This window comes from Chrysochloris asiatica, unplaced genomic scaffold, assembly GCF_000296735.1.
Source record: "Chrysochloris asiatica unplaced genomic scaffold, ChrAsi1.0 scaffold00112, whole genome shotgun sequence".
Taxonomy (NCBI): Eukaryota; Metazoa; Chordata; class Mammalia; order Afrosoricida; family Chrysochloridae; genus Chrysochloris; species Chrysochloris asiatica.
The window spans coordinates 6,471,853-6,481,549 of NW_006408630.1; positions in this window are offsets into that span (position 1 = coordinate 6,471,853).

Genomic DNA, 9,697 nt, shown 5'->3' on the forward strand with positions numbered 1-9,697 from the left:
AAAAATGAAGTGGAATGCATAAACATCATTATCCTAGGCATTAGTGACCTGAAATGGACTGACATTGGCCATTTTGAATTTGATTTACTATGCCTAGATTGACAAATTAAAGATGAATGGTGTCACATGCATCATCAAAAAGAATATATCGAGATCTGTATTAAAGTACAATGCTGCTTGTGATAGGATAATATCCATTATGTCTACAGGGAAGAAAAGTTAATGTAAGTATTATTCAAATTTAACAACATCTAACCACTAATGCCAATGAAGATGAAACTGAAGAATTCTACTAATTTCTTCACTGAAACTGATAAAACAAAACAATCACGTTGTATTTATAATTACTGCCAACTGGAATGCAAAGGTTGGAAACAAAGAGGAAGGGTCAGTAGTTGAAAAAGATGGCCTTCATTATAGAAACTATGTTGAAGATCACATGATAGAGTTTTGCATGACTTCACTACAAATGCCTTTTCTAAACAACATAAAAGATGACTATATACATGGATCTCACCAGATACAATACATAAAAGTCAAATTGATAACCTATGTGAAAAGAGATGGTGAAAAATCTCCATATCATCAATCAAAACAAGGCCAGGGGCAGATTGTGGAATAGACCATCAAAAGTTCATATGCAATTTGATGCTGAAGATGAAGAATATTCAAACAAGTCCACAATGGCCAAAATATGACCTTGAACATATTCCACTTAAAATTAGAGATCATCTGAAGAATAGATTTGATGTATTAGACATTAAAGACTAAAGACCTGAAGAGTTGAAAGATCACATCAAAAACATCATACAGGAAGAAAGCAAATATTAAAATGAACGTCAAAAAAGACTCTGAAACTTGCTGTCCAGTAAGACCAGAGATGCTAAAGCATATGGAAGAAATGAGGAGGCAAAGAGTTGCATACAAAATTTCAAAAGGAAGCTTGAGAAGACAAAAGTAAAATATTATAATAAAATGTGCAAAAACCTGGAGTTAGAAAATCAAAAGGGAAGAACCCACTCAGCATTTCTCAAATTGAGGGAACTGAAGTAGAAATTCAAGCATTTTGCATATTGACAGATTCTATTGGAAAAATATTGAATGATGCAGAAAGCATCAAATGAAGATGGAGGGAATACACAGAGTACTTAAAAGAAATGGTAGATGTTAAAACATTTCAAGAGGTAATGATAATGAAGTAAGAAGTCCAATATGCATTGAAAGCACTGGCAAAGAACAAGGCTCTGGGAATTGATGAAATTGAAATTGAAATCTTTCAACAAACTGGAGGCACTTTCTCATCTATGCCAAGAAATTTGGAAGACAAATAACTGGCCAGCTGACTGGAAGAGATTGATATTTGTGTCCATTAGAAAGAGTGGTGATCCAACAGAATGGGGAAATCATGGGGGCAGTATCACTAATATCAAATGCCAAGTAAAAGTTGCTAAAAATAATAGAAAAATGGCTGCAACCATAAATTGGCAGAAAATTTTAAGGTGTTCAAGTCAGAATCAGAAGTGAATGTGGAACCGGGAATATCATTGCTGACATCAGATTAATCTTAGCTAAAAGCAGAGAATACCAGAAAGATATTCATTGTGCTTTATTGACTATGAAAAGGCATTTGATTATGTGGATCATAACAAACTATGGATAACATTATAAAAAATGGACATTTCAGAACACTTAATTGCACTAATGAGGAACTTGTACATAGACTAAGTAGCAGTTGCTCAAACAGAGCAAAAGAAGACCGAATAATTTAAAATTAGGAAAAGTGTGCACCAGGGTTATATTCTTTTACCAAATTTATTCAATCTGCATAGTACACATATTATGAGAAGCTGTATTATGGAAAGAAAAATGTGGCATCAAAATTGGAGGAAGACTCATTAACAACCTATAATATGCAACCTTGCTTGCTGAACGTGAAGAGGACTCAAAATGCTTACCGATGAAGATTAAAGACTACAGTCTTTGTTATGGATTGCACCTCAATATAAAGAAAACTAAAATCTCCACCACTGAACCAATAAACAACATCCATACAAATGGAGAAAAGTTTGAAGTTGTCTGACTTCGTTTTGCTAAAAGCAACCATCAACACTCATGGAAGCAGCAGTCAATAAATCAAGTAATATATTTCATTAGGCAAATCTGCTGCACAAGACCTCTTTAAATTGCTCAAGATCAAAGATGTCAATTTGAGACTAAGGGGCACTTGACCTAAACCATGTTGTTTTCAAAAACCTTATATGTATGTGAAAGTTACACAGTGAATAAGGAAAACCTTAGAAGAATTGATGCATTTGAGTTAAGGTATTGGAGGATAATATTGAAAGTACCATGGACTGCCAAAAGAACAAACCAATCCAGATGTTCATTAAAAGCAAGGTTGGTCAGACGTTGTCTCTCATACTTAGGACATATTTTCAAGAGGGGCCAGTCCTTGGAGAAGGATATCATGTTTGGAAAAGTGAATGGTGGGAAAAAGGAAGGAAGACACTTTGAGATGGATTGGCACAGTGGCAGCAGCAATGGACTCAAATGTATCCCCACTATTGTAAGGTTGGTGTAGGACTTGGCAGGGATTTGTTCTGTTGTGCACCTAGGAACAACAACAATGAGTCAGAATCTACTAGACTGTACTAAACAACAACAATTATTAGTGAAAAATGGGGAATTTGGTCATGAATCATATTCCAATGAGAATCAATCCTATAAACTTTTTCTAATCTACAATACTTTGCATATCCTAATGACAATTCCTTGCCTGTTTTTGTAGTTTGTCCTGCAACTGTGACAAACTGATCTGTTACCAGTCATGATTTTGTGATGACTTTCCTTTGTTTATTGTGCACTATAATTTAAGCATGTGGATAATAGAATCTTTGGACACCCTTATAACTCATGCTGATGATCTCCTTCATCTGTATGATTTGTCTTTGTTCTTGTTTTGTCTTAACCCTGTTTGTTATTGTTAGGTGCCATTGAGTTGGTTCATACTCAACAAAGACGCTATGCACAATAGAACAAAATACTGCCCTGTTCTGTGCCATCCTCAAAATTGTTGTTATGCTTAAGCCCACTGCTACTACCTCTGTGCCAATACATCTCATTTGGGATGGGGGGGTTCCTCTTTTTAACTGACTCTCCACATTACCAAGCATGATATCATGTCATTACCATGAGATATCATGTCACACCAGCAGTAACAGCAAAGATCAAAAAGTGGAAGACAATAAATGCTGGCGAGGATGTGGAGAGACTGTGACACTTATGCAGTGATGGTGGGTTTGCAAAATGGTCCAACTTCTCTGGAAAACTTCCTCAGAAAGTTGGAAATAGAAACACATTATGACCCAGCAATTCCTCTACTTGGTATTTAGCCACAAGAAATACGAGCCATAACACAAGTAGATATATGCACACCAATGTTCATAACAGCACTATTTACAATAGCAAAAAGATGGAGACAGCCTAAGAATGGGTAAACAAACTTTGGTACATACACACAATGGAATATTATGCTACCTTGAAGAATAATAAGGAAGCTGCAAGCCACTGCATAACATGGGATAAACTGTGAGGATATTATGCTGAGTGAAATTGGTCAGTCACAAAAAGAGAAATTCTGCATAGGACCATTATTATAATAAGTTAAGAAAAAGTATCCACACTAAAAGGGGGAAAAAAAAAGATTCTTTGTTGAATCTTTGCTGAATACAGGGTGTATGGGGCAGGTTCAGAGGAGGGAGGGGAAGGTAAAGCACAGGGTAGGGAATAGACACAAGATAGTTTTGGGGGGCAAGGGGTACAATATGCAAGAAGGGGGAGGGGAATGGAAGAACACGACAGATGGGAGAACAGTTAGGCTGGTTTACATGGGCTAAGTGGGACAGAGGTAAATAATTATATATGCACAACCTTGAAACAACAGAGTCCCGGGATAGAGGGATTGAGGCATGATTTGATTTGGTAAAAGAGAGGAAATAATGTTAAGATGCTTGGCTGTATTTTGAATCTTGGTTTCCCTTGTCTACCATTGAAAAATCGACACTTGACAGGGAGAGAAAGGAATAGCCAGAATCACCACTACAGAAAGCTTGTAAGTCCATCTTCAGCCTATAACTGATTGGAATACCTAAAATGGGGCTAAAACTTGCCCAGTGAAGGAGGCTTCCTGTGTAGCTTTTGCATTGCACAAGACGATAGGTGGAATCCTGATCCTCATCCGGAATTTTCTGAGGTGGGAAATTTCGACTGAAAGGACAAACAGACCAGTCTGGATCACCTAGAAAAACAGAAGATATTTCTTGAAAGAAAGACCAACAGGAAAACTCAAAAACAATAATGGCAGTCTGATTGACTACTACAAGAATAAGCAAGTTTTAGCCCGAGAGCCATCAAGGTAAGATTGGCCCTCAGGGTAAACCCCCTCCCATGACTGAGACTCAAGGGAATACATGAGCAGGCATGTGGTCTTGCTGGTGACCACATTGGTCACTGATAATGAGAAGTGAGGGAAAAACAGCAATGAAGTTGTGAGCTAAATCTGACCATGTTCAATAGACTCCTGTCAACCTGGGTTGAGACCTGGTTGGCCAGCAGTGTGGCAAGACCTGGGGACTCCTAGGCACAGGGACAGGGACATGGCCACAGAGGACTAGAGTGGAGAGTGAAGTGCCCAGCTGATATGAAGTGAGGGGAGATGCACAAGAACACCCATACTTGCAGATAGTACCCACTTGACCTGGCTTCCATGGCTGGATGATCAGAACTCAACTAGAAGAAGAGAGAAGAGGAAAAAAAGACTAAACCTTTACAATTTGATCAACTTGACCTATACTTATGGTTGTAGTAGCTCAAAAGAGGGAACAAATCTTTACAGAGAGCATCATCTCCACCCCCTGTGTACCCTGGGTTGAGAGGGATGGGTAAAATAGACACTGGCTACCCAAAATGGGGCAGAGGGGGGTTGACTACAAAGGCAAGAAATGATTGATTTACAAGCTTTCAAGAGGGAGCCTAGTTCCAGATGGTGTGGGGGAAAGTAGAATCTCTACTGAGTGATTTCCAACCCGTCTTGATGGGGCTGATGAAAGGAAATGGGGATAAGACTCCTGTGGTTCAGTAGTGAATAATTGCTATCAGAACTGACTGTATGTGTGGAAATGTAAAGGTAGACATTTTGTAACAAAAGGAGGGGAGTGGTTGATTTGGCAGGCCAGGAGTGGAGGTTCCTGGAACCATCAAGGGAGAAAAGCAGAGTGTGGGACCTTATCCAGAGAAGCAGTGATGCCAGAGATGGAGGCAGAGTCAATGACATGGAGATGTGGAGCAGCTGGGGACTCTAGACTCAGGGAGGGCAAGGCTCTGTGTGCTGAAGACCATTGGGCAGGCCTGTGGGGTTGTTTGATGTTTGATGATGCATGGAGGGGATTGTAATCATTGCAATGCAATGAAATATGATAGGATGAATGTAAAGCTAATGTTCTCCCATGTAAACTATCACTTAATTCACAATTAAAAACTTAAAATAAATAAATATTAAAAGAGGAAGATATTCCACACAATCGATTGACACAGTTGCAGCAACAATGGGCTAAAATTTAACAACAGTTGCAATGATGGTACAGGACCAGTCAATGTTTCATTCTGTTGGGCATAGGGTCACTATGAGCCAGAACAGACTCAATGGCACCTAATAACAACATGACAGCTTATTATATTCTTATGTAATTTTATTTATTTGTTTACTTACTTTGCTTCAGATAACTCTGGTAATATTTAGTCTAAAAAGGGATTGAAAAAAAATACAAGGGAAGTATTAAAAAATCACTAACCAAATGTGTGAAAAAAATTTCCTTATCACACCCTTGTCATAGAAAGGAAGTGTTAGTGGCAGGGGGAGAAGGTGAGGGTGAGAGTAGTAAAGGATAGAGATAATACAAAAATAGGAAATGTATTTGGAAAGAAGGGTTCAAAATCATTACTTTTGTAAGATATACGCATATAATGGTCTGAGTCACCAAATAATAAATATGGATCATTTTTTGCTACTATCAAAAGTTATTTTAGAGTATGTATATACATATAAAAAAAGTATTCATTCTCACCCAACACTGAGCTTAAAACTTAGAAATAAATGAGAAACATCTTGAAGTTACCATGAAACATTTCATGGGCAAAAATGAATGTTGGAAATTAGAATTGTAAATATTGTTTGTGTTCTCTGAGAGCAAGTATCGGACACTCTTTTGCATCCTCCAAGTGCATGTTCTCCTCTCTACTTGTAAGAACTTACAGCTTCACAAACTCTCACTAAAACTCGCTTGCTAAAACTGGAAAGAGTAAATCTTATCTCTAGTGATATAAGCTGTTTCTAGTTTGTTTTTGTTTGCTTGTCAAATCTGCCAGAAGACAGATGTGACACTCAACTAAGAATATTTTGAGAATTATGTAATAAAAGAGACAAGTACAAGAGTATAATCAGGGTGTTAGGAAACAACAAAGTATATTGTATGTCCATAATGTTGTTAGATGCCATCAAGTCTGTCTGGACCGACTCCTAGCAATCCTGTGCACAACAGAATGAAATACTGCCTGGTCTTCTGCCAACATCACAATAGTTGTTACATTTGAGCCAATTGGTGCTACCACTATGCCAACCCAACACTTCACTTTACCAAACAAGATATCATTGTATATCCATGGTACTGATAAAAGGAGACATGGTGGCATAGTGGTTAAGCACTTGTCTGGTAATGGAAAGGTCACTGATTCAAAACCACCCGCTGCTCTGTAGGAGAAAAAAATGGCAGTCTGCTTCTATAAGTATTACAGCCTTTAAAAACACCATGGAGTATTTCTGTTCTGTCCTATACTCAGAATCAACTGACTGACAATTGACTTGGCTTGGTACTAGTAAGTGTATAGCTTTTACTATTACCAACTAAGTGTAGATAACAAGAACAAAGAAGAGTTACCATAACTGAAAAGACAAATCCTACAGGGAGGGCTAGGTGAAATGTAGTAACTCAATTGATAAAAATAGCTAACCAATGCATGAAGAGAACCTAAGGAATAAATACCCAACCTCTCTCTACTTTCAATTTTCAATTCCCAATTGGGCCACCCTGTGGGCTAAAATCAGTTGGAAGCAAGAGCCCCTAGTATGATCCACAGATACACCTGGAAGGCTGAAAGAAGAATGGCAATGGAAGGGAAATAGATAGGTAGCAATAAACAAAACATATTTAGCACATCATACATTGCCTAAATGTTCTCAGACTAGGTAAATAATCTAGAAACATGTATGCATATATAACCGAAATTGTTAGTTCCATTGAGTTGGTTGCAACTCATAGTAACCCTTTATAAGGTTTCTGAGGAGCAGCTGGCAAGTTTAACCCACTAGCCTTGTAGATCAAAAAGACCTTATGATTATAACTGAAATAGGTGTATTAAAAAAAGTTATATTGTTACAACTTTCAGCTAGAGCCCAAATGTTTTTATTTCAGGAAGGCAACAACCAGACAAAAACTGAAATGTGCTAATAAGTAATCATATTGAATAAAGGAGTAGTTGGGGGTGGTAGTTGGTGGTTATGTGCCATGGAGTTGGTTTTGATTCATAGTGACCCTGCATAGGACCTCTGAGACTGTAAATCTTTCCAGGAACAGAAAACCTCATCTTTTTCCCATGGAACAGCTGGTACTTCCAAACTGCTGATCTTGAGGTTAGCAGCCCAATTCATAATCACTACGCTACCAGAGTAGAGTATTTGGCAAATAATATTAAGAGAATATATTTCCTTTACTATTCTCTGTGGGGAATGCTATCAAGTAGTTTCCAGCTCCTAGGGACCTTGTATAAGGTTTCTAAAAGTGGCTGGTGGGCTTGAACTATTGACCTTGCAGTTACTAGTCCAGTGCTTATCCTACAGCACCACACTAGGACATGACTTTCACTAAGTGTGAAAAATTGCTTCAGAATGTTTTCGTATTTTGAATAAGTCTGCAATTCACTTAAGATAATATGTTTAAGTAAATATAAAAAAATCAGAATTTGACTACTGTTAAAGATTTCACTGCAGGGTTTTTGTTAAGAATGCTTTTCTTTTGAAATCACTGGGTCACTTCATACCTCTTGTTGTTGTTGTTGTTGTTGTTGCTGTTGTTAAGTGCCCTGAATTTGGTTCTGACTCATAGTGATCCTGTGTAGGGGTTGTGAGGAGTAGCTGGAGAGCTTGAACTTTGCAGTTCAAACTCACCTATCAGTCCAGCGCATTAACCCACATCGCCACATCAGGACTCCTTTTGTAGTCTAAAAACACAGTCACAGACAAATTTAGCTACTTTAGACTTTTCTCAATGTCCATTTACACATCTAGTTCATACGTAATTGAAAATAAACTCATTTTGCTATATATACATTTGCACATAAAACAAAATATGTAATGGAAGATAAACTATAAAATGTTGTTCTCAGCATTTTTACCTTTTTGTACAAGAGATAATTTCTTGAATTTCTAGTACAATTACATACCTTAGAGCTAAACTAATGATATAATTGGTTAGTCATTTGGATAGGATGATACTGAAAAAAGGATTCTACTTTCTCCTCTGAAGTTTGCTTTTTGTGCCTAGAAAACATTATGTAAATTGAAGCAATTTTAAATATCATACAAGTGGTCTTTACAATGTTCAAATGTGTTTCCTAGAAAAAAGCAAAAAACAAAAAGTGTCTTCACTGAAAAATGCTGAAATTGTTCACACATAGGGAATACTTGTTTAAAAAATATTTTGTGATTAATTTGGAAGAATAATTATAATATATGAAAATACATAACAATATATGCTATTGAAAAGCTTTATTTACCATACGTCTCATCAGGATTTTATATGAAATTTTATTTAGGATATAGGAATATTTTTCAAGAGAGGAAAAAGATTAAATACACAGTTTTGAAGTGTATAGCATCTTTAGAGTTCACATATGTTAATAGTTCAAAATGAAATAACCCTGATGTTTTACAGTTGAGTTTTGGTGTGGGCTATAGGATAAGGACGGCATAGCTAACTGCATAATTGAAACCCACTCATTAGAATACCAACACAGGGTCACTAGGAGTTGAAACAAATTTGATAGCACTTAACAACACATCAACAATCTTATGTATATCAAACTTTATAAAAAGACCCTTCTAAAACAGGTTTCTTGGCTAGCCCTCCTGATGACCTTGCTTTAAGCAATATATCCTATCAGTGATATTAGCTTTATAAATTTCATGGCATATAAATACTCACATCTTTTTGTTGTTGTTTATTTAACTTGAAAACTGTCAAACACAGTTAAGAAAAAATCATGCAGGTGTATTTTGCCAAAACTCTGGTGACTGATAAGCAACAAAGAACGGAAATCTTTAAGATTTAAAAATTGCAGAGATAAAAATGGACTGAAACAGATTAATTCTAGTGGTGCTGTTGTAGGATAAACACTGGCTAGTGATCTTGAACATTTCTTCATAGGTTTGGTGGCTGCCCTTAGTCTCCTCGGTGAAGTGTCTGTTCATGTCCTGTGCCTATTTTTTAATTGGGTTATTTGTCTTTTTCTTGTAAAGGTGTTGTAGTTTCCTATATATTTTAAAAATGAGTCCCTTGTCTGATGTGTCATTGCAAAATATTTTTTT